The sequence below is a fragment of the Panthera pardus genome, unplaced genomic scaffold (assembly GCF_024362965.1).
Source record: "Panthera pardus isolate Hobbes unplaced genomic scaffold, ASM2436296v1 HiC_scaffold_18, whole genome shotgun sequence".
In the NCBI taxonomy this organism is placed as follows: domain Eukaryota; kingdom Metazoa; phylum Chordata; class Mammalia; order Carnivora; family Felidae; genus Panthera; species Panthera pardus.
This window is the reverse complement of record NW_026526743.1, coordinates 33,970,649-33,996,581: the sequence shown is the minus strand read 5'-3', so window position 1 is coordinate 33,996,581 and position 25,933 is coordinate 33,970,649. Positions and strand designations below refer to the sequence as shown.

Here is a 25,933-nt window from a genome sequence, read left to right as displayed (position 1 = left end):
TTTTTCTCCTTATTAGATGGGCCAGCAGCTGCTGTCTCTTATGTTTAAAAAGAGAAAACACACTTTCATGTTCATTTATTAATTCTGTAGAATTTTTCCTTTTTTCCTTTTATAATTTTTTAATCTCCTGACTTATCTTCCCTGATTTACTGAGAGTGTTCCTTGTTAAGCTTATGAGTCAGTTTATTGTTTAAATCAGTTCTAGTCTTTTAATTTAAAAAAAAAATAATAAGAGAGAACACTTTTGGCAAATTTCCATAAATTTATGTCAAGTTTATATCAAATTTATATCACGTTACTAGTAGATTATAATTTTAAACTGAGTCATTTAATAGAGGGGTGAGATATTTTTTAAACCTTTGCCATTAATTTTTTTTTTTTTACCGTTCCGTGCAAAGAATAAGTTCTATGCAATTTCTGCTTTAGGGAAATATGTTGAAATTTTCCTTTTTTGCTTGGCATATGACAAATTTTAAAATATTCCATGACATTTAAAAAGTTATTCTTTTTCAATAAATATGGATTTCTGTCCCTCGAATTATGCCAAAATAAAGTCTAAATGAGGCCAAAATTTAAATGTAAGAAGTTAAACCATAAAGGTACTAGGAGACTACAAGTATTCAATTTACAACAACTCATGAAGCTCTTGTTGAATTTTCTGCATTTTTTCCTATGTGCTAGATTTGACAACAAAGAACTTAAAAATTTTTAAGTGCTGGAGAAACACATGCTTTTGGAAAAGCCTATCGACATAATTTCGGAGTAGAGAGGGTCTAGGGTCTGACACCATAAAAGAAAAATGGAATGAAATTGATCAGATACAAATTAGAATTTTTGTACTGCCAAAGAACATGGCAAATAAAGTGAAAAGAGAAATGAAAACCTGGAAAAAATATCCGCAAGTTATCAAAGATTGAATGTTTTTAATATATCAAGAGTTACCGCAAATCAATAAGAAAAAAGTCCAATGCAGCTGACAGAACAGTGGGCAAAGAACACGAACAGTTTGCCGTAAAGGAAATACAAATAGCTCTTGAGCATTTATGAGAAGATGTTTGACTTCACAGGAAATGAAAGAGATACATGTTAAAACTACAACAGACATACCATTTTCTAGCTCTTAGATGGTCAAACTATAGAGCTGGCAAGGTTGTGAATTAACAGGCATTTTGATGCACTGCTAGTGGGAGCATGTACGAATACAACTTTATCTATGGAAACTTCAAATGTCACATAACCATACCTAGCAATTCTATGCTCAGGCACTTAGCTCGCAGATACATTCGTAACATGCAAAATAACTTATGTTCGGGAATACTTAATGTGCCCTTGTTTATAACCGTAAAAGTTTGGAAAAAAAAAACAACAACCCTAACTGACCATTGAAAAGAAACTGGTTAAGTTCCACGCAGCCATCAAGAGGGAAGAGGCTGAGGGATGTGGGATGACACGGAACAGCGTTCATATCACGCGTGCACATTCCTGTGGCCAGAGCTATCTCTAACACTCAGCTCTGGTCTGGCCTCGTTTCTGTCTGAACCTCCTATCAGCGTCCCAACACCTCTCAGATAAAGTCACAGCATGTTAATATGCCTGCCCCAGAGTAGGTACACGTCAGGCCACCAGGAAAGGTTCAAAGTATGAATAAATAAATGGTCCCTCCCTACCTGGTTGCTGGCCACCTCCTGGCCCTCTCACTCACCTGCCGCCCTGCCCATGGGCAGCGCTCACAGCCCCACCTCCCCATCTTCCTGCTTGGATCACATGACTTCCTCTCCCTGCGGTGCCCCTTCCTGTCTCTTCTCACCTGTGCAACTCCTCCTCCTGCTCTCTTCTCCAGAAAGTCTTCCCGTCTGCCCTCCGAGACCTTGTCATGCCCCCGCCCCCTGCCACTGGCCTTCACCCCTTAGCGCTCTCTTCTTTCTCCTCCACAGCAGATCTTGTGCCCTGTCATTTTCTCTTGGCCCACCTGCTTCCCTCTGCGTGTTGGTGATACCTTGAGGGCAGGGGCAGTGCCTGATTCCAGATAAGAGCAGACACCTTGCACCAGGGCCCTGGATCTGAGTCTCTACTAGTTGCCAGTTATATGGCTTTGATAAGGTTACTTCAGTCTCTTGCTGCCTCAGTTTCTCCATCTGTAAAATGGGGATGTTGTAGATCAGGCTTCTAGAAGCAGAGCTCAAGACAAGAGGGGCTCCTGCAAAAGTTATGTATTGAGAGGGTAAGGGAAGTCTTGCTTCAGCCTAACACGTGGGGTGGGACGGGGTGGGGGGAGCTCTGGAATGTGAACGATGCCACAGAGTCTGTCCTGTTAAGAGGCAAGGAGGCTGGGTCATTACACCCCCATATCAGTCAGTCATTGGCTATGGGTCATACCCATGGTGTGGGGGAGGGAGGCATCTCTGTATGAAGTAATTCCTGTTAGCCAACGGCAACCCTTCCAGAAGGGTGCTGATGTTGGTGGCCTGGGACCACAGTGGATGGGGGATGGGTGCACTGGCTGGCTAGGGGCAAAGCAGGTGAGTGAGAGGGAACACGAACAGTGTCTGTGACGGGCATCCTAATATCTACCAGGCAAGGTTGTTGGGAGATGAAGCAGGCAAAATCCCTGACATGGCTTCCGGCCCACTAGACAGGCTCGAGACATGTTAGCTATGATTACAACTGCGTTGTTGTTGTTTCCTCCATAGCCCCAGCCCGTAGCAAGGGTCCAAAGAAGGAAGGGAGGGATAGCAAAGAGGACACAGCTTGAGTCCGAAGCTTCTGAGCCATGTTCCTTTGGCTTCTTCCCTCTTCCTGACTCCCCAGGCATGGATTATGGGGGAGCACACAGAAGGCTGGGTAGAAAACGGAAACGGGGGGCTGACGGGTCCACTGGCTGGTTGGGTCCCGTCTCCTTGTCTCTACCAGGGGGTCTCCCACCTGCCTTCCCTGTTCCCGGGGCTGGTGGGAAGGGTCAGGCCAAGGAGAAGGGCCCATGGGAGGCCAGAAGCCTCGTCCACACAGCACCGGCAGGCCTGGGTTCTGCCCCTGGGCCCGGGTGGGAGAAGAGAGGACAGAAGGGGGAGGCTGAGGGTGGCCAGTGAGGAGAGAGGGACAGAGGTACAAAAGGGTTTGGGTTTAACCTCAGCCCCAGAAAGGCCGTGGTTGGTGGGGTCATATGAAAGGCACCCTCTGTCAGGACAGAAACCTTAGACACTTGGACAGAAATATCCCGCAAGTGAGAAAGAAAAATGCCGCTGAAGTTGGCTTCTCAGGACTGAGTGGACAGTCAGGCCTGGGGACCCTGGGATGGACCCGACCCACAGAGGCCCTCAAGCCCTCTCAGAATGCCCAATGCCAAGCCCTGAAAGAAGTAACGAGATCTGGGCCTCTGCCTTCCCTGAAGGGTGGCTGGTTACAGTCTAAGGCTTCAGAGGATGTCTGAGCCTGGGTGCGTGACCCAGTGACCCAGACTGACCCAGTGGGCTCTTTCTAGAAGGCCAATGCAGCCCCACCCTAGGGGCTAGCCCCACCTCTTTTCACTGGAGGGTTCCCTGGGGGGACACCTTCAGAAAGATGTTAGCAGAAGGGGCACCCGGGTGGCTCAGTCAGCTGGGCATCTGACTTAGGCTCAGGTCATGATCTTGAAGTTCATGAGTTTGAGCCCCGCAGCGGGCTCTGTGCTGACAGCTCAGAGCCTGGAGCCTGCTTTGGATTCTGCGTCTCCCTCTCTCTCTGCCCCTCCCCGACTTGCGTGCGCGCACTTGCTCTCTCTCTCTCTCAGAAATAAACATTAAAATAAAGAAAGAAAGATGTTGGCAGCCATTTCCTCCCTCAACCACAAAAGCCAGTGGAGCACACAAGAGGGGTCCTTGACACAGGACCCCTGTGGGGGGATGAGGACGTGGGGGTGACTGTTCCTTTGAAAACCACCCTTCATTATCCTCACAATGTCAGGCTCCTCCAGGACTTAAACTCAGTTACAGGCCTTTATTGATGCAGAAACTGAGGCTCCCAGCAGTGAGGGGATCTGCCCAGCCCACTTCTAGAGAGCCAGCAGTTGAACAAAGGTCTCCTGGCCTTGCAGCCCCTCTAGGGGGTGGGGTGCACGCGTGGGGGGTGGGGAGGGATCCAGAGAGGGTGGAGCAGCCCAAGCCTACACCCTGGCCCTCAGGCCTGGGTGGTACCTGTCCCAAATCCAACGAGGCCTCTCTCCTCCTCACTGCAAACTGGGGAATCTGGGTCCCAGCCCGTATCACTAGGCTTTAAGTCACCTCCTTCACCCCCACCACCTTCCTGCTCAAAAGGCTTGAGCTCTCCTCTGGGATCGGGGTGCCCTAGAGCCAGCAGGGGACCAGGTAGTGGCCTTGCCTCTCCTACTCAGCCCTGGCAGCTTGGGCCCAGCACCCACATGAAGTGGCTGGTGACGCCTCCATGAGGCTTTTACCCAACATGTTCCTGGGCCTCCAGAAGGCTCTCCTGGGATCTGTCAGGTCACGTCAGGAGTTCACAAATTTTTTTGTACATTAGAATAATGGAGGGGGGGGTGCTTTCAAAAATTCCAAAGGGCCACACCCTTTGGCCAATACCAGCATTGTCTCTAGGGGTGGAACATCAGCATTGGTACTTCTGGAAGCTCCCCATGTGATTCTCATGTGCTGACAAGCTTGGGAACTAATATTCTAGGCACGATGGCACCAGTTCTCCACTCCCAGCTGGGGGAGACTGGTTCTGTGTTCCCTTGCACTTGGCACCCTGCTTCTCCAGTAAACCAGACCCAAGTGAGTCTTGCCCTCTGAAAGGTTGGGGACAGGAAAGCCACCAAGACAGCCGTATTTAGACGAAACCCTGTGGGTATCCCCCAATGACTAACACTTCCGCCTCTAGCCTGTTCCTTGGCAGGCTCTGTGGCTCTCCCAGCTGCTCTCACACAGGCCCAGGCTCAGCACAGTTCCACCAAACTGGAAAGGAAGCCAAGGTCTGGAAATCCCCTCTTTGTCTCCAACCATCCTTTGGTGAGAATCCCAAAGGAATTTAGTTTTGGAATTTCTGCGGGACAAAGTCAGTCAGAGAAGGGGAAATACCATAGGATCTCACTCACACATGGAGTTAAAAAAAAACAAAAACAAAAAAAACCTAGCCAGCCAACCAACCAACCAACCAACCAACCAAAAGATCCAGAAAACAGATTAGTTGCCAAGGAGTGCTGGCGGGGGTGGGCAAAATGGGTGAAGGAAATCAAAAGGTACCGACTTTTGGTTATAAAATAAACACATCATGAGGATATAATACACAGCAGGATGACTACAGTTCATGATATTCTACTGCATATTTGAAAATCATTAAGAGACCGATCTTCAAAGTCCTCAACACAAGAAAAAAAATTTTCTGTAACTATGGGTAGGGATGGATGTCACTTATTGTGGACATCATTTTGCAATATATATCAATATTGAATCATTAAGTTGTCCACCTGAAACTAATATAATGTCCTATGTTAATTATACCTCAGTGAAAAACAGACAATTTTTAAATAAATGGGTGAAATAAGACCTATCCAGAGACTTTTTACTAACTGAAGCACCATACTACCTTCAACTAATGGTCTTCTTTCCAAAGGAAATTCCCATTTCCATAGATCTTTATTATTTTTCTGCTTACAAAAAATAACCAGTCACTTAAGAAGTCCTAAACATTGCAAAAATAAAACTTAAAGTTTATATCTCACGATTTCACCCATTAGGGAGAGGCATACAATTTCTATGACTCTTTACCCATAGTGGAGGACATTTTTGCCTGATCCGAGAATCAGAAGAATGTCACTTCTTTAAAACTTTTCTAAAAATCATCTCCCATTTAACTTTATTTCTAAACTATGGCTCACCATGAACAGAAGATAACCCTCAAAAAAAAAAAAAAAAATGGTGCTGTTGAACTAGAAGAAGTTACCACCTGCCCAGGGCTCTGACCTGGGGCCTGGACTCCCGTTGCTGAAAAGGAGACCAGGAGTGTGAGAAGCACTAATTCAGCACCAACGGAGACTTTCTCCTTGACTAATCAGGAAGGATTAATGAGAACTGAAAAGATGACAATGTTCTCACTTTATGATTCAATTTGCATGAAAGCCCTGACTGCACACCTCCTAAAATAATCGTGTTGACTCCTACTGGATATGTCTCTCTTTGGGGCAACACTGACCTGTCCATTTCAAGAGGAGGATGCTGAGGCCCAGCAATACGCAGGACACCCTTAAGAACTCAGGGAAGAGACTACCACGAAGACACATAAGTAGCAAATTATTTCTCTTTACAACAAGATCCAAATGCCTCAGAGGACCAGCTTCCCAGGGTTGGAATGCTCCCTCCATTTTGCCATGAGGAGCGGAAAGAATCACCAAGGCAAAGGACTGATGGGGATTGGGTGACGGTACAGGCTCTATCCCTCCACCAAGGACATGGGTGTTGGGGCATCATGCCATTTCCCAGCTGCCTGCAGCCTCTACATTTGCACAGGAGAGAAATTTAGAAACAAACAATTTAAAAATAAAGGTCAAGGAGAGGATTCTGGAAGATGGCAGAGTGGGAAGCACCAGGACTCTCTCTCCCCACCTAGACAACACTTACACGGGCACAATCTGTCTGATGGAATTGTTGGGGAGCTCTGAAGTCTTTGAAGAAGACTTTCCGCTTCCAGGGGAAGGCCTGGGTGGCAAATTGTGGTTAATTTTGGTCAATTCCAGCTCTAAGCACAGTAGCGGCTCTCCATACCCCAAACCTTGTCTCATGTCAGACAGCTGTGCATATGTTCCTGAAGCAGCCTGCACACAGCCTGGAAGAATCAGGGTGAGTAAAAAGGACCTTGTCCTCCAAATATTGGAGATTTGTGCTCTGACTGCTGATTATTGCTTCTGATCACAGGTGCAGAAAAAAAAAAAGGCAGGTAGTCATTGTTGTTGTACCTCCCCTCATTGTTGCAAAATCCTCTCCCTCCAGTTAAACTGTTAGGAGATTTAAAGGGCTAGACCCCTTTGATCCCACCATTATTTTTCCCTTCTCCCCTTTCTGGAGCTAGACATTAAAGACTAGGACACAGAATCTGTACATAAGGAGAAAATTAGAAAGTGACCACATATGCCCAAGGAAACCTCAGCAAAAACACAGGAAGACATTAGATTTACACCTCAGACTGCTCGTCAGCACAAAGACAACACACACACACACACACACACACACACAAATGATAACCAAAAACAGTAACAAAAATCCCAGAAAACTCTGGGGAAAGGAGAGAATCTGATTTCCAGAGACACCACATTATTATACTCAAATGTCCAGTGTTCAACCAAAAAAATCACAAACCATACGAAGAAACGGGAAAGTATGACTCATTCAAGGGGGAAAAAAAACACCAACAGACTCTCCCTGAGAAAGACTTCATGGCAGATATCTCAGACAATGATTTTAAAACAACTGTCTTAAAGGGAGCCTGGCTGGCTCAGTCAGTGGAACATGCAACTCGATCTTGGGGTTGTTGGTTCCGGCCTCACACCGGGTGGGGAGATTGCTTAAAAATAAAATCTTTAAAAAACTGTCTTAAATGCTCAAAGAACTAAAGAAATAGGTGCAGAAATTCAAGAAAGCGATATGTGAACAAAATGAAAAAAAAATCAATAAAGAGATAAAAAGAAACCAAAAAGAAATTCTGAAACTGACAAGTACAATTAGTGAAATGGAAAATTCACTAGAGGGATTCAAAGGCAGATCTGAACAGGCAGAAGAATCAGTAAACTTAAAGACAGGGCAATGGAAATTATCAAAGCTGATGAACATAAAGAAAAAAGATTGAAAAAAAGCAAACAGAGCCTAAGGGACCTGCACATCATTAAGTGGACCAGCATGCACACTGCGGGAGTCCCAGAGGTGAAGAGGGGGAAAAAAAGAGGGGCAGAGAGAATATTTGAAGAAATAATGGCGGAACACTTCCCTAATTGGATGAGAGGCGTGAATATAAACATTCAAGAAGTGCAACAAACTCCAAGTAAGGTGAACTCAAAGGAATCCAACCAAGACACATGATAATCATATTTTCAAAAGCCAAAACCCAAAGTGGATCTTGAAAGCTGCAAGAAAGAAGCAAACCATCACATACAAGGGATTCTCAATAATATTATGTGTAGATTTCTCATCAGAAACTTGGGAGTCTAGAAGACAGTGGGCAGATATATTCAAAGTGATACAAGGAAAAAAAAAAACCCTATTAACGAAAAACCCTGCATCTGGCAAAACTGTCCTTTGGAAGTGAGGGAGAAATCATGACATTCCCAGATAAACAAAAGTTGAGGGCATTTATGACCACTAGACCTGCCTTACGAGAAATGCTCAAGGAAGTCCTGCAGATGCTACACATTATTCTGAAGCTGTATGGAGAAACAAAGGTAAATACATAGGCAATTATAAAATCTAGTATTGTAATGATGGTTTGTAATTGTACTTTTTGCTTTCTACAGGATTTAAGAGTCTAGTATATTTAAAGAAAAACAATTATTGGTGTAAAAGCTAGTATCATTGTAACTTTGGTTGGAAACTCTAAATCTTGTTTTCTACATAATTTAGGAAATGAATATATTTAAAGGAATTAGTAGTTTATGTTTTGGGGTACACAATGTATAAGGTTGTAATTTTGTGACATCAACAACCAAAAGGAGTAGGGACAGAGCTGTAAAGAAGCAGAGTTTCTGTATGCTACTGAAGTTAAGCTACTATAAAATCAAATTAGAATGTTGTAACTTCAGGATGTTAAATGTCATTCTCATGGCAACCACAAAGAATAAAGCTATAGAATATAGACAAAAGGAAATTGAGAAAAAATTTAAACATTTCACTACAAAATATTAACTAAACACAAAAGAAGACAATGCAAGAAGTGAGGGACAAAAAAGCTGTAGAGCATATTAAGAACAAATAGTACAATGACAGAAATAAGTCCCTCTTTGTCAGTAATCATGTTAAATGTAAATGGATTAACTCTCTAAACAAAACACAGAGATTGGCAGAATGGATAAAAACACATGATTCAATTATATGCTGCCTACAAGAGACTTACTTGAGATACAAAGACAAAAACAGATTGAAAGTAAAAAAATGGAAAAAGATATTCTATGCAAATAATAACCAAAAGAGAGTAGGAATGGCGATATTAATATCACAGAAAATAGACTTTAAAACAAAAACGGTTATAAGGGACAAAGAAGGACATTATATAATAATAAAAGCTTCAACGCAGCCAGGAGATGTAACAATTGTAAACATTACATGCCTAACGACAGACCACCAAAATGGAGAAATAGACAGTTTTACGGTAATATTTGGAGATGGTAATGCCCAACTCACAATAATGGACAGAACAACCAGAAGAAGAGACATAAGGAAATAGAGGACTTAAGCATACAATCAACCAACTAGACAGACATATATAGGACACTCAACCCAACAACAGCATACACATTCTTCTCAAGTGCACAAGCAACATTTCCCAGGATAGACCATATTTTAGGCCACACATTAAGTCTCAGTAGATTTTATTTTTAAAGTTTATTTATTTTGAGAGAGAGTGTGTGGGTGTGTGAGCAGGAGAGGGGTAGAGGGAGTGTGTGTGTGTGTGTGTGTGTGTGTGTGTGTGTGCACGTGTGTGTATGAGAGAGAGAGAATCCCAAGTAGGCTCCGAGCTGTCAGAGTGGAGCCCAAGATGGGGCTTGATCTCATGAATCATGAGATCAGGACCTGAGCTGAAACCAAGGGCCAGACACTTAAACAGACTGAGCTACCTAGGCGCCCCAAGTCTTGATAGATTTTAAAAGATAGATATCACACAAAGTATCTTCTCTGACCATGAGATGAAGAGAAATCAATAACAAAGAAAATTGGAAAATTCACAAAATTGTCAAAATTAAACCACACACTTTTTTAAGTGTATTTACTATAAGAGAGAGCGAGAACGGGAGGAGGGAGGAGGGGATGAGGGGTTGAGAGAGACGGAGAGAGAGAATCCCAAGCAGGCTCCACACTTGGATGCTCAACCAACTGAACCACTGAGACTCCCCTAAACCACACACTTAACCAATAGAGCAAATAGGAAATCACAAAAGAGATTAGAAAATACTTAGAAATAAATGAAATAAAAACATAACATACCAAAATGTGTGGGATCCAGTGAAGGCAGTGTTAAATAAATGCTTAGATTAAAATACAAGAAAGGTCTCATATCAACAGATTAACTTTATAATTTGAGGAACTAGAAAAAGAACAAACTGAAACCAAAACCAGCAGAGAAGGGGAAATAATAAATATTAGAGCAGAAGTATTGGAAATAGAGAACAGAAAAACAATAGAGAAAAATCAATGAAACCAAAGTCGGCTCTTAAAAAAGATCAACAACACTGACAAACTTTTAGAAAGATAAAGAAAAAAAGAGAGAAGATTCAATTTACTAAAATCATAATTGAAAGTGGTAGCATTACTACCAATTCTACAGAAATAATAAGGATTATAAGAGAGTACTATGAACAGTTATATTTCAACAAATTGGGAAACCTAGATAAAATGGAGAAATTTCTAGAAACACACAACCTACCAAGACTAACTCATGAATAATAGAAAATCTGAATAGACCTGTAATCTCCTAATAAGGAGATTAAATCAGAAATCCAAAGTCTCCCAACAAAGAAAAGCCCTGGACCTGATGGTTTCACTGGTGAATTCTATCACACCTTTAAAGAACTAATACCAATTCTTCTCAAACTTTTCCAAAAATTGCAGAGGGGGATGCACTTCCTAACATACTTATGAGGTCAGCATAACCCTGATACCAAAGCCAGGATACAGACACTATAAGAAATCTACAGACTAATATTCCTTATAAACATTAATGTGAAAATACTCAAAATAATAGCAAGACAAATGCGAAGCCTATTAAAAGGATTATACACCATGACCAAGTGGGATTCATTCCTGGAATGCAAGGATGATTTACCACATGAAAATTGATCAATGGAATACACCACATCAACAAAAGGAAGAAAAAACCCCCACATAATCATCTCGATCGATGCAGAAATGCATTTGACAAAATTCAACATGGTTTCATTATTTTTTTTAAAACTCAACAAACTAAGGGGGTACCTGGGTGGCTCAGTCGGTTGAGCATCCAGCTTTGGCTCAGGTCATGATCTCGTAATCTGTGGGTTCAAGCCCCACATTGGGCTCTGTGCTAACAGCTCAGAGCCTGGAACCTGTTTCGGATTCTGTGTCTCCCTCTCTGCTCCTCTCCTCCCCTCCCCCGCCTCAAAAATAAATAAATACTAAAAAATTTTAAAACTCAAAAAATAATAAAAAGCATAATAAAAGCCATAATAAAAGCCATAATACAAATAAAATAATAATAATAATAATAATAAAAGCCATGAATGAAAAACTTCACATAATAAAATCCATGAATGAAAAACTCACAGGAAACATTATATTCAGTGGTGGAAGATTAAAAGCTTTTCCTCTAAAATAAGGAACAGACAAGGGTGTCTGTTTTCCCCACTTCTATTCAATATAGTAGTGGAATTTTTAGCCAGTGAAATTAAGTAAGAAAAAGAAACAAAATGCATCTAAATCAGAAAGGAAGAAGTGAAATTATCTGTTTGCAGATGATATACAATATTCTTGCATGTAGAAAATCCTAGACTGCACAGAAAAACCATTAGAACTAATGCATGAATTTGGCAAAGTCACAGGATATAAAGTCAACACACAAAAGTCAGTTGCATTTCTAGTCACAAACGATGTAGAATCTGAAAAGGAAATTACAAAAATGATTCCATGTACAATTGCATCAAAAATAATAAAATACTTAAAAATTAACATACGAGGTGAAAACCATGTACAATGAAAACTACAAAACATTACCAAAAGAAATTAGAAGCATAAATGAATGGAAACACATTGTAGGTTCATGGAATGGAAGACTTCATAACGTTAAAATGTCAATATTATCCAAAGCAATCTACAGATTCAAGAAAATTCCCACCAGAACCCCAATGATGTGATTTGCAGAAACAGAAAAACCCATCTTAAAATGGAATCTCATATGGAATCTCAAGGGACCCCAAATAGCCAAAATAAAAAAAAATCCTGAAAAAGAAGGTCTCATAATTTCTGATTTCAAAACTTACTACAAACTAAATCAAAACAATGTGGTATTGACATAAAAATAGACATATAATTGACTCTTGAATAAGATGGGTTTGAACTGCATGGGTCCATTTCTACAAGAATTTTTTTTGATAAATACAAAATTTATCAATTTACAGTACAGTACAGTACCGTAAATATATTTTCTCTTCCTCGTGATTTTCTTAACATTTGTTTTCTCTAGCTTACTTTATCATACGAATATAGTATAGAATACATATAACATACAAAATATGTGTTAATCGACTGCTTATGCTATTGGTAAAGCTTCTGGTCAACAGTTTGCCATCAGTAGGTGGGGAGTCAAAAAGTTATACACAGATTTTTGACTGCCCAGAGGTCAGCACCCCTAACCCCCACATTGTTCAAGGGTTAACTGTATAGACTAATGGAATAGAATAGAAGGCCCAGAAATAAACGTTGGCATATACGGCCAAATGAGTTTTTACAAAGGTGTCAGGTCCATTCAATGGGGAAAGGGAAGTCTTCAAAAAATGGTGCTGGGGAAACTGGACATCTACACGCAAAAGGATGAAATTGGACCCTTACTTTATGCCACATACAAAATTAACTCAAAATGGGTCAAGGGCCTAACTACAAGACTCAAAACAGTAAGACTCTTAGAAGAAAACATAGGACTAAAGCTGAACCACCATGGATTTGGCAATGATTTCTTGGATATGATCCCAAAGGCACAGGTAACCAAATATATATCTTAGACTTCACAAAATTTTACTTTTGTTGGACTTCATGAAAATTTTAAAACTTCCGTGCATCAAAAGACACTAGCCCCAGAGTAAAAAGGCAACCCACAGAATGGGAGAAACTATTTGAAAAACATATATTTGATAAGGGATTTATCATCAGAATATATACAGAATGCCTAAAATTCAATAACAAAACTAAATGCCTGGAATTGAACAACAGAAACAATTCAAAATTGGGCAAAGGACTTGAAGAGATGTTTCTCCAAAAAAGGCCTATGAATGGCCAGTAAGTGCCATTGATGGCTACTATCAAAAAAAAAAAAAAAAAAAAAAACACACAAAACTGAAAACAACACGTGCTGGCAAAGACGTAGAGAAATTGGAATGCCTGAGCACTGCTACAGCCGCTGTGGAAAACAGGACGGTGATTCCCCCAAAAAACTAAGAACAGAATTACCATATGACCCAGCAATTCTGCTTCTGAGCATACACCCAAAAGAACTGAATGCAGAGTCTCAAAGAGATATTTGTACACCCATGATCACAGCAGCATTATCTGCAACAGCTAAAACGTGGAAGCAACCCGAGTGTCCATCAATGGAGGAACGGACAAGCCAAATGTGGCATATTCGTACAGAGGAATACTATTCAGCTTTAAAAACGAAGGAAATCCTGCAATATACAATATGGCTAACCCTTGAGGATATTATTCTAGGTGAAATAAGCCAGTCACAAAAAGACAAATACTGTATGACTGCACTTATATGAGGTACATCGAGTATCAAATCCCTAGAGACAGAAGGTAGAGCGGTGACGCTGGGGACCGGGGAGGGGTTGCTGGAGAGTTACTGGGCAATGGGCATAGAGTTTTGGTTTTACAAAATGAAGAGTTCTGGGGGTGGATGGGGGTGATGGCTGCACAACAGTGTGAATAGACATAACACCACTGAATATTTTAAGTGGTTAAAATTGTTAAGATGGCAAATTTTATGTTATGTGTATTTTAACTTCATAAAGTCCATATATTCCTTTAGAAGTCCACCCTGAGGGAAATCTGGGTGGCTCAGTCAGTTAAGCAGCAGACTCTTGATTTCTGCTCAGGTCATGATCTCGCAGTTCATGGGGTCGAAACCCCACATCGGGCTCCACGCTGACAGTGCTCAGAGCCTGCTTCTGATTTTCTCTCTTCCTTTCTCTCTCTCTCTCTCTCTCTCTGCCCCCCCCCCCAGAGCACTTGCTCTCTCTCCAAATAAATAAGTAAACTTAAAAAAAAAAAAGTCCACGTTGAGAACATAGCCTAAGGAAATAATCCAGAATGTGAAAAGCTCTAGCTGCCAGGATGGTCATCACAGCGCTGGATGTCAGACACCTTTCCGGATACAGATGCACTGGCTCAGACACCAAGCCACCTGGAATACTGTGGCCCCGAGAAGATTAGGGTCTGTCCAGGTCTCCCCGCAGGGGAGGGGATGGGAGGCTGTAGTCATGAGGTCGCCTCCAGGGCAGGTCCAGACTTTTGTTAAATTACACACAAAAAATTCACTCACAAGAAGCACTGTGAGCACAGAGGACTTTAAACTCCTCTTTCTCCTCCCCTCCCTTTCCTCCCTCCCCTCTTCCTCCTCCTTTCTGCTTTTTGCTACAGCTTCTGCCTGGTTCCCTCTTCCTCCAGACACCATAATGGTTCATGGCTCCCTGCCTCACTCCCCCCAGTTGTCCCAGGTGCCCCTCATGAGAAGGCCACGCCTGGCGTCTCCACACACAACCTTTCCTGCGCCCTCCGCCTACCCCCTCGCCTACCTAGTCTTTCTTTACCACGGTCACCGCCTCTCCACAACCGCACATCTCCGTGCAATTGTTCGTTGCCTTTTTTCTGTTGGCACATCAGTGAGACTTTGTCGTGTTGTCGGCTGTAACCGAGTGCCCAGCACAGGACCTGACATGTTACAGAAACTTGTGCCGAGCGGGCAATTGATCGCTGGGTAGAGCCAGGTGGGAATCTGTGCTGGCGGTACCCCCCTTACGTGGAGAAGGGGGCATCACCCCACCAAAAATGCCCTCTGGCCATCCTACCCCCAAGAAGTTTCTGGGGGGTCTCCTCCCTGGGTGGCCCAGCCTCTCTCCCTCTCCTCCCTTCTCTTAGGAGCAAATACAGTACCCACCCCTAGTACCCCCACCCCACTCACATGTTCCATGCAGAGTCTGTCCCATCCCCCACACCCTGGTCCTTGCTGACCACTTTGTACCCAGGCCCCACTCTCTCCAATCCTGTCAAGGTATTTTCCCCAAAATACTTCCCTTCCTGAGAGGAATCTGGGGCGGGGGCGGGAGGGGGGCTGTGGAAAGAATTAAAATGTCACATTTTTGGGGGCGCCTGGGTGGCTCAGTCGGTTGAGCGTCCGACTTCGGCTCAGATCATGATCTCACGGTTCGTGAGTTTGAGCCCCGTGTCGGGCTCTGGGCTGACAGCTCAGGGCCTCGAGCCTGCTTCGAATTCTGTGTCTCCCTCTCTCTCTGCTCCTCCCCTGCTCATGCTCTGTCTCTCTCTCTCTCCTTCAAAAATAAATTTAAAAACATTAAAAAAAATTTAAAATGTCACATTTTGTCTTTCATATAAAAGAAAGGAAACAGTCCACATGTAGTAGAAGAAAACAAGACCAATGCTTAAAAAAGTGGATATGGTTCCGCCATTCTATGGACAATTATGTGGCCACTTAAAGTTCCAGTATGTTCATATTACAGACAACGAGCCAATTTCCTTAATATGTACAGTGGTTTTATTTACAGCTAAGTAGGAAAAAGACCAACAACCCAGTGGAAAGTGGACAAAGGGTACGAAGAGGCAGATGATGGAAAAAGAACTACAAATGACACTTAAATATTTGAAAAGATAAGAGAAACTGGGGGAAAGACACCATTATTCATCTCGCAGGTCTGCAAATATGGAAAAGTTTGATAACACGTGTGTTTGGGGGGCGGGGTGTGGGAAGCAGGTCCCCTCACGCATAGCTGCTGGGAGTGAACATTAGTCCAACACGTAAGGAGGGTAATTTGCCATATTCATTAAAGCTCAAACTGCATATTCCCTTTGGCCTTGCAAATGTTGCATATGTGAGAATACGCACACATGATGACTGAGCAGAGATATTCACTACAGCACTGTTAGGGACAGCAAGGGACAGGAAACACCCTAGATGCCCAATAACGGTTAGATTAATTGTGGAACAACCATAACAGAGAAATACTATTTAGCCACTAAGAAGAAAAAAGCAGATATTTTTGTTTTGTGGTGATGTGGGAAGATTTCCAAATTACATTACATTTTTAAAAAGATAAAGGGGCACCTGGGGGGTTCAGTCGGTTGAGCATCCGACTTCGGCCCAGGTCATGATCTCACAGTCTGAGTTTGAGCCCTGCATTGGGGTCACTGCCGTCCGCACAGAACCTGCTTTGGATCCTCTGTCCCCTCTCTCTCTGCCCTTTCCCTGCTTGTGCTCTCTCTCAAAAGTAAATAAAACATTTTTTAAAACCCCCCCCAAAACAAAAAAGATAAAAAATACTATCTAGAGCATACCACTATTCGTGAGAAGGGGGAGAAAATATATATATTTGTATATATACAATATATGTGTGTGTGTGTGTATACACACACACACACACACATATATATATATACACATTTATACACACACACACACATATATATATATTTGTAAAGGCCCACTTGAAGTATCTTTGGAAGGAGACGTAAGAACCTAATAACATTGGTTGCCTTCAGGAAAGTAACCAGGTGGCTGGGAGAAAGAGGAGGGAGGGAGAGTTACTTTCCATTATATACCTATTTGTAGGTTTTATATTATTTTACTATATGAATGTATTAGCTACTAAAAAATGAAATAATTTAAAAAATGAGATAGGATGTACTTTTCCTGTAACATATAATTCCATTGTAGTTTAAAAGGTATAATTCCAGGGGCACTTGGATGGCTCACTTGGTTGAGCATTTGACTCTTGATTTCAGCTCAGGTCATGATCCCAGGGTCATGAGATAGAGCCCTGCATCAGGCTCTGTGCTGGGCATGGAACCTGTTAAGATTCTCCTCTCTCTCTCTCTTTCTCTCTTTCTCTCTCCTCCTCTGTCCCTCTCCCCCACTCATGCTTTTTCTCACTCTTTCTCATAAAAACATTTAAAAAGTATATGTATATTTTTACCTATGAGTCTATTTAAAAATATGAATATACACACATAGAAAAAAGACTGGAAGTAACCAAAGGGAAAACAGAGACGATCTGAGGTCAAGCCAATGTTCTCTCAAGGCTCTTTGAAGTTCTCCTTTGCCAAACATCAGAGCATCTCAGCGAGAAGGGCTGTACAAAACCTTTCTGGGGAAGATTCCTGAGTCTGAGAATTTACCAGAAGACTCTGGAGTGACCCAAAGGATGGAGCAGGAGTCCCATCACAGAGAGTCAGGCTGGAAGCAGCATAAATGAGTGAACTCACATTTCCCCAGGCCTCTCATCCCCCTATCCCAGGAAAATGACTGGTTTCATGCCTTGGTCCACTAGGGAGAAAGGATGTCCACAGAGCGGAAGAAGAGTCTGGGGTCAGAGATAGCCAGAACTAAGATCATACCTACCTCCACCCTCCAGATTCACAGAGAGCTAAAGACCACTTAGGGCTTCCCAAAGGAACAGAAGGGGGGTCCGTGCCAACTTCACCCAGCTCTAAAGGACCCAAGTACCCCAGACAGCATGCAGGTTACACAAGGATGCCTGTTTTACAGGTAACAAGTCCCACATATAACCAAGCGCTTGTCTGCCTCACCGCTTTTGCAATGGTTTTAAGTACAGTGTGTGGGAGAGACATGTTCTCCAGGGTGACCAGAGGGACCCAAAATCTTCCCTTCTCTAGAAATCCTACACCCACAGCCAAAGTGATCAATTTTTCAATTCTTTGTTTCTTCGCAAATCATCTGGGCCTTTTCCTTGCAGACTAGATTTCAGCCAAGGTAGACGACCTGTGGGCTACCAGCAACACAAACATAGACCTGGCAAAGGACGCCAGTAGTTTGTGTCCTTAGAACACCTACAACAAGTTTTTACGGGGCGCCTGGGTGGCTCGGTTGGTTGAGTGTCTGACCTTGGCTCAGGTGGTGATCTCGCGGTTCATGAAGTTGAGCCCCACATCGGGCTCTCGGCGGTCAGCACAGAGCCCGCTTCAGATCCTCTGCCCCCACCTGCCTCTTCCCCACCTCCACCCTCTCTCTCAAAAATAAGTAACATTAAAAAAAAAAAAGTCTTTACAAAGTATTGGCACTTGTATCAATTTGCTTAACCCTCAGTCGACTCTGTGTGGAAGGCAGAAGAGAGGTTTGGGGATGATGAATTTTCTTCCTAGCTGGGCTAGACTTGTAACAAAGTATCCTCCAGGGGAAGAGCCTTCCTTGCCTTTTCTGGCTTCTGAAGGTGGCTGGCAATCCTTGGGGCTCCTTGCCTTATAGATACATCATTCTGACTTCTACGTCTGTTGTCACATGGCTGTCACCTCACTGTGTGCTGACCTCTTCTCTTATAGGGACACCAGTCATAGCGAATTAAGGGCCCACTTACTCTGGTATGACCTCATCTAACCAATGGCATCTGCTACGACCTTATCTCTAAATAAAGTCACATTCAGAAATACTGGGCGGGGGGTGGGGGGGCGGTTAGGACTTCAACATATCTTTTTCAGGGACACAACTCAATCCATAACAGACAGGAATAAACATACTAAGGAGTTCTGTGGAATTTTCCTCAGCAGGGCGGTGTAGGTGCAGAGACTACTTGGCCTGCCAAACATCCAGTCACCTCTGCAACTTTTTTTTTTTTTAATTGTGAAACACTTCCAGAGACTTTCTCCTCTGCTCGTCCACCTTCATCAAGGACCCAAGGCACTCCGCATGCTTGTGTGGTGCTTTTGAGGTTTGACCACGCCCTGGGGCAGGTCTCATCTCATCTAACCATGAAGCACCCTCTGCAGGACACATTATCATCCCCATTTCACAGATAAGAAACTGAGCTTCTGAGAGATCTTAGTTCATGGTCACCCCGCAGATACAAGGTGCTGAGAGCCCTGGTCTGCCCGCCTACCCCGCCAGGTACCCAGCTGCGTGCCATGCTATGGAGACAAGACAGGTGGCCACGATCAATGGCCAGTTGGCACTAGAGTTCAGCCATGTTTGAGGAAGGCATACTGGAGAGAGGCTTGGATGTACCCTAAAATAATCAGCTTTCCCTTCTGCTGTGTTCTCCAGTGGGGGACCCAGCCAAGTGCCTTTCTGGGCTCATTGCTTCTTAGAAGGAAAAGCAATTTGGAGGGATGAGGCTCTCGATACAGGCCTGGGGTACATCCCACATCCCACCACCCCCAGGTTTGGGAGACTAGGAAGTGCTGATTTTCAAACTGTGTTTTTTTAATGTTTATTTATTTATTTTTGAGACAGAAAGAGAGAGAGAGCACGTGTGCAAGCTGGGGAGGGGGCAGACAGAGAGGGAGACACAGAATCCGAAGCAGGGTCCAGGCTCTGAGCTGTCAGCACAGAGCCTGACATGGGGCTCGAACTCACAAACCGTGAGATCAGGGCCTGAGCCGACTGAGCCACCCAGGTGTCCCTTCAAACTGTTTTTTGAGTCTCCAAACCCCCAATCTTTTAAAAAGGAAATGTAAGGATCCCCAACTTATAGGTAGGGATCTCTCCCATACCTCCCCAAACGGCCACCTCAGCAAACTCCATGTCCTGACTTCCTGAGTGAGAAAAATGTCTAAAAACCACATAAAGTGCAAAAAAGCAGATAACAAAATGTTCCTATGTCTTCACTTACTATGGGGTTAAAATGTTCATTAGAAATAGGCGGGAAATTTGACATGAAGAAATTACTGTTAAAATGCTTACAGTCTTCAGATGGTGTGGTTATTATTTTTAAGATTCCTTATCTTTTAGTACATTCTGAGATATTTCAGTTGAAATGCTGTGATGTCTGTTTGAAATTTGTTTCAAAATGAGGTGTGGTAGGGGCGCCTGAGTGGCTCTGCGGGTTGAGCAAGCCACTCTCGGTTTCCACTTCGGTCATAATGATCTCAGGGTTTCAGGCAGAGCCCCACGCTCAGCGGGGGGAGCTTGCTTGAGTCTCTCTCTCTCTCTCCCTCTCCCCCACCCCTTCTCCCTCACTCTCTCTTTCTCTCTAAACTAAAAAGATAAATGATGAGGTGTGGTAGAGACGAAAATGGGCTGCAGAAGGTTGGCGTGGTGGTTACATGAGGCTTCTCATCTGGCTCAACCCAACTGCGTTCCCTCTATTCTGTAAGTGTGGCATGGTAACAAAAAAGCATTTTTCGGCTAAAAAGACTGAATTGTGAGTAATGAGCAGCGTGGCTTCTGTAATTCTTCTTAAAAGAAATTATTATCGAAGTACAGTCGGCATACAATGTCATATTAGTTTCAGGTGTACGACCTGGATATTCCACCTTTCTGTACACCCGCAGCTGCCCTTTGTCACCATTACGATACACGTTACTTTTCATCTGCGTGAGTTATTTTGTAACTGAAAGTTTGTACCGCTTTCCTGTAAAACACCTCAGTGAAGTATGACTGACACAGACAAAGCTGTGTGTATTTAATGTATACAACCTGATGAGGTTGCAAGAAAATACACACCTGTGAGATCATCACCACAATCCATGCCATAAACCCACCATCACCTCCAAAAGTTTCCTCTCGCCCTCTATTAATGTGTGTGTGTGTGTGTGTGTGTGTGTGTGTGTGTGTGTGTGTGTTTGTGTGTGTGTGTACTATAGGCTGTATGCTATGCTGTACAGAAGGTCTCTAGGACTTACTTATCTTGTGTATCCAAAGCAAACTTTTGGTACCTCTTAATTACCTTTATGTATTTCGTCCACCCCCCACCCATCTCCCACATCTTTAATTCTTTTTTTTTTTTTAATTCTTTAAAAAGCAATTAAAAGTTAAAGTTCCAGGAGGTGATAGGGGCGTTGCGAGGGTGCTGAGAAAGGCGAGCGCAGCCGCGTCCCCTGGGGGCGGGGTGGGGGGACCCCGACCTGCCTTCCTCTGCGGCTCGCACCCAATGCCCCAAACTTCTCCGGGCGGCAGGCGGAGCGCCGCCCGGCCCCGGGCGCCCCATCTGTCCACCCGTCCGTCAGTCCTTCCACCCGGCCAGCCGGCGACCTTCGGGGTCTCCCGCCCAGCGCCCCGGGGCACCGCCACCTCCCCGCGCCGCCCACCCGGCCTGCGCCGCGGCCCCCGGGCGCGCTCGCTACTCACCGGCTGCGCTCCTTCCCCAGCGCGCTGCGCACGAAACTGAAAGCCAGCGCGGAGAGCTGCGGGGCAGTGCCGGGAGCCGGAGGCCGCTGCCGGGAAATCACGTGGACCCGAGGTGCGGAGACCACGCGCGCGCCGGCTGGGCGGGGGCGCACCGCCGTTCCTGCGCGCCGCCGGCGGGGCGGCGGGACCCGGGCACACCCCCGAGGGGCGCGGCGGGCGCTCGCCGCTTCCGTGGAGGCGAAACTGAGGCAGAGGCGCGCGCGCGCGCGAAGGGGTCAGAGCGCTGCAGGAGGACCCCGGGATGAGTTCGACTGTCCGCTCTCCTGGGACGCTGAGGAGGCGGGGACGGGGTGGGAAAGAGGAGATGGTGGCGGCGCGCGAGGAGATGGAGCCCACCCGGCCTGGCTCCTGTCCCTCCATGAAAGGAGGGAGAAGGGAATAACGGCGACAATTGGTCTTATGAACTGAGCCTTTGGCTTTCTGACACGGTGCCAAACACTATCTAGGAATTTCGCTAATCCTCAAAAGAACCCTAAAGCGCAGATGCGAGCGCGACCCCGTTTTACAGATGCGCAAACTGAGGTCGAGCGGAGAGAGGTGAAGGACTCTGCCCCCAGTGGCACAGGCAGAGACTGGAAGAGAAAGGAACCGGGAGCACTGGGCGGACAGAAAGATGAGCTGGCTCCCCCAGGAGGGGCTCAGCAGCAGTCCTGAACGGGGCGACGGCAGCGGGGAGAGGGGTCCGACTCCCCTTCCAAAGCTCCACTAACAACCTCCTGGCTTTTTGCACCCCTTCTGGGACAGGGAGCTCCCTTTCTCCTGCAGGGAATACATCCATCCCTGGGTTCCACCCACGCCAGGGTGACAGCCCTGCAGCCAAGCAGCCTTCCTCTCATCACTTTTGTCCCCCTGCCTCCCAGGCCACGTGTGTGAGGGTGTGAACATGGGGGTACGGCAAGGTGGTGGTCATGAGCACAGCCACATCAGTGCCAGGCACCCCTGGATTTATGCCCTTCTCTCCAACTACTGGCCAAATACCTTTACTCAGGGCTCAAGGACTGTGAAACCACCTTGACCCTGCGAGAAGGACTGCCTGACAGTCCCGAGGAGTGCTCCTGGTCAACTTAGTGAGCCTGACCCTTGCTTTGGGCCCCAAGATAAAGAGAAAGCAGCCCAAGAGAGCACTGGAGGGGACAGAGCAGGGGTCGGAAGGAACCTGACTCAGGAGATGGTGGCCTCCTGACAAATCTTCCCAAACCTGAAGGGGCATCCCCCTGCCAAGCGCCGTATCAGCCCTTGCCTCCTAGCCATCAAGATACAGGCCAGCCCCCTCCGGCACCCTCATGATGTGGACCCTGAGCTCATCTCTCTCCCTCTGCTCTTTGTTCTCTGTACTACGTCGGCCTCCATGAAGTTTCCTGAGTCTGTCATGATTCCTTCTTCCCCAGGGACTTTGCACATGCCAGCGTCTTGCTTTTTTTTCCCCCCATCCCATTCGGCCAACGTAGCAGGAGGGATTTTCTTCATGCATCTTTCCTGGAGCCTTAGTGCCTCCCAAGACCGGGATGATAGAAACCTTTCGTACTACAGCCTGAGGGTGGGAAGAGACCTCTGATCATAATAAGGTGGTCCAGCTGAAAATATGCTTATGAGAGATTTTTCTTCCATGTTAACATCTGATTTACTTTTTAGGGGCTCCGTCCTCCTCTCTTTTACCAGAAAGCAGACCTCTGTGAGGGTCCCTTGCCCCCCCTGCCATCTTCAGGATCTGAAGCCCCTTGTGCCCCCGTAGGTCCTGTCCAGCACTGGAACCACATGGAACAGAGGAGTGACAACTCACGCGGGAAGCTGGTCAGGAGAGGAAACGGCACCTTTGATGGTGGGTGGGCAAAGAGGCCGAAAGGAGCCAGCGCTGTGGGGGAGGGGAGAGAGGGTCTGAGAAACGCTCTCTGCTGACCAACGGGAAGGCTAGGAGACCCAGCCAGGGCCATTCCAGCTTCCACTCTTTCCTCTCTCCCAAAGCCACATGGGCAAGCAGATATTCACAAGAAAAGCAAAGCCAGCGCACGTATCCTGTGGGGAAGGGAGCAGAAAGCTGTCAGGGCCTTCTCGGGGCCTTCCCCTCGGCACGCCCCAGTAATGGTGTCTGAGACTCCGCCGTGAGCGTCACCTCATATGGATGCATATCCTACAATGTCGGAGAATTTGGAGAGCATCAAATCCAACGCTCCCATCTTATAGGAAGGGAAACTGAGGCTCAGGGCTGGGCTTGCACCGGGTCCCAGCCTTCCAGCCCACAGCTCTTTCTGTCACACCAGGTTGCCAGTAGGGGACCTGTGCCCTTAAAGTGGGTCGAGCCACCCTGTGTGATGGCAGAGGTAATATTCTCCGGGTCAACCCAGAAACAGGGCTCCATGCTCTGGCTGGGCCATCAGCATGCAAGGCCACCAGTAGGAAGAGGTGACTTGAAGGAAGGGAACCAGGGGCTCCTAGTGGCTAGGGGGTCAGAGGCATTTGCAGCTCTGTCTGAGGAGAGCCTAAAAGGTGAATGAGTGCCTCCCCATGAGGTTCGCGTCCCCCAACAGCTCTGGACAGACTTGAAGCTGCTGTGCCCGTCAAGAGAGCCACTGTGAGTGCTCCCTGGGCACTCACGTGACCAACGTGGCGGGGGACCCTACGGCCTGGGCAGGCATCCATCTGTATGGCTGTGATGAAGTCCATCCCAACCCACATCTCTCATCTTGCTCCCCACCTCGTGTGGTACCTCTCCTGAGAGAGGCCCCAGGGTGGCCTCTGACTGTCCACAGAGGGGAATCCAAGGCCCAGGGAACAGCCTGCTGGCCATTGCTCTCCTGCCCCCTTCGGCCCCCTTAAGCCATACCACCAGGATCCCCTTCCCAACAGACACTCAGGGAGAATGGTGGGTCCCGGAAAGAGACAAGGGAAGGATACTGGGGTCTTATTTCCTTTGGTCCTGTTTCCTGATTTTCTTTAGGGTCTTCTGTCTGCTTTCTTTAAGACATAAGGTACTTGAGGGGCGCTTGGGTGGCTCAGTCAGTTGAGCACCCGACTCTTCATTTTGGCTCTCACAGTTCATGAGTTCAAGCCCCGCATTGGGCTCGGTGCTGACAGCTCAGAGGCTGCTTGGGATTCTTTCCCTCCCTCTCTCTGCCCCTCCCCCAAGTGCATGTGCTCTCTCTCTCTCTCTCTCTTTCTCAAACTAAATAAATAAACATTAAAAAAAAAACAAAAGACGTAAGCTACTATAGGGCTTAGCTCTCCCCGTCTACCCAAGACCATTTCCCTCTTTCAAGTTGGAAACAGTCTTCGATATAACTCTGAAATCAAAAAGAGATGAGAATTTGGCCCTCCATTGGACCCTCATGCCCCAGAAAAGAAACTCTGGGAATAATTCCAAGTGCTTCTGTCTAATATTTGAGGCCCTTCTTAAGAGAGCCCTTTTGAGCGCTCTCTTGAGATCTGCCTCCAGCCTCCAGTCCTTTGCTCAGGTGGTCCTTTCCTCCCACCCTGCCCTCCCTCTGGTCTTCATGGTGATTCTGCCTCCTAATTAGGAGTCAAGGTAGAAGGGGGCACCTGGCTGACTCAGGCGGTAGAGTGTATGACTTGACTCGTGATTTCAAGCCCCACGTTGGGGCCGAGCTTACTTACAACAACAACAAAAAAGTCTAGGTAGGATCTTGTCAGGTCATAAGTCCTGGAGGGAAGGGACCATATTTCCCCACCGATATCTGTGCCTGTCCCCAGGGGGGGCTGGGGAGAGATCTGGGGAGTCAACCACCCCCTCCTCTCTCTCTCTCTACAGCACATACCAGGAATCCCAGAGGCTTAGGAAGAGCTTCTTGTTGGAAAGTTGTTGTTGGTAAGTGTTGTCAGAGTATACTGAACTTTTCAGATTCCTAAATAACAAACAAACAAACAAAGAAAAAAGTAAATAAAATAATACAAAACCTTAAGAGGTGTTCAAAAGGCTAGCTCCAATGTGCTATCCTGGATTGGATCCCAGGACAGAAAGGGGTATCAGTGGAAAAAGTCTGGAGTTTGGTTAACAGCAATGTACCAACATTAATCTCTAAGTTATGACAAAAATACAAAGGTTAGGAATGACTGTGGGGGGCAGTACGCTTTTCTCTATTTCCCATGATGTACCTGCATTCCTTTCGTCTTCAGCATTTGTGCATTAAGAAATATTGAAGATACACATAGTCCTTAGGCTCGATTCCTTATCTACAACGACAAAAGCAAGTGAGCTCTGAAAACTGCACATTTTTTCCTTCAGTCTGTCAGTAGACCCGGCCATTTGGATAGGGGGCTATCTATAGTATTGATCTCACTTCTCGTGATGTGGAGAGAGACCAGTGTGTGTGACTGTGGGGTGCCACCCCACATCCCATAGGGGGTGTCCTGCCGTGTATCCACGGCACACACAAGGTGCTACCTTTCTGAAATCCGCAAGATTCTGAATGTGGAAGTTCATGTGGTCTTAATGGCCACGAACAGGGGGTTGTGGATCTGTGTGACAAACCCCCCACGTCCTACCTCCAAGCCTAAGAATGAAATGTTACTAAAATGGCTGAAACCCCATGTGTACCCCTCCATAACTTGTGTCATATGGTTTTGATTATCAGGAAGATGCCCATGTTTTTAAAAGCAGTCAATTGCAACAGGGGTG

General features: G+C 45.6%; 1 protein-coding gene across 11 annotated transcripts in view; it reads right to left on the bottom strand.

Annotated features, from left to right (window-relative positions):
- NLRC5 (NLR family CARD domain containing 5) overlaps positions 1 to 21,355 on the bottom strand; it is an 85,948-nt gene extending 64,593 nt beyond the window's left edge. For 10 of the 11 annotated variants that reach the window (XM_019455869.2, XM_053906126.1, XM_053906128.1 and 7 more), the window contains exon 1: positions 21,244 to 21,355. The gene's annotated coding sequence lies outside the window, so the exon portion shown is untranslated. The remainder of the gene's footprint in view (positions 1 to 21,243) is intronic. The other variant, XM_053906127.1, reaches the window with a different exon arrangement.
- Positions 21,356 to 25,933: the final 4,578 nt, after the last annotated feature.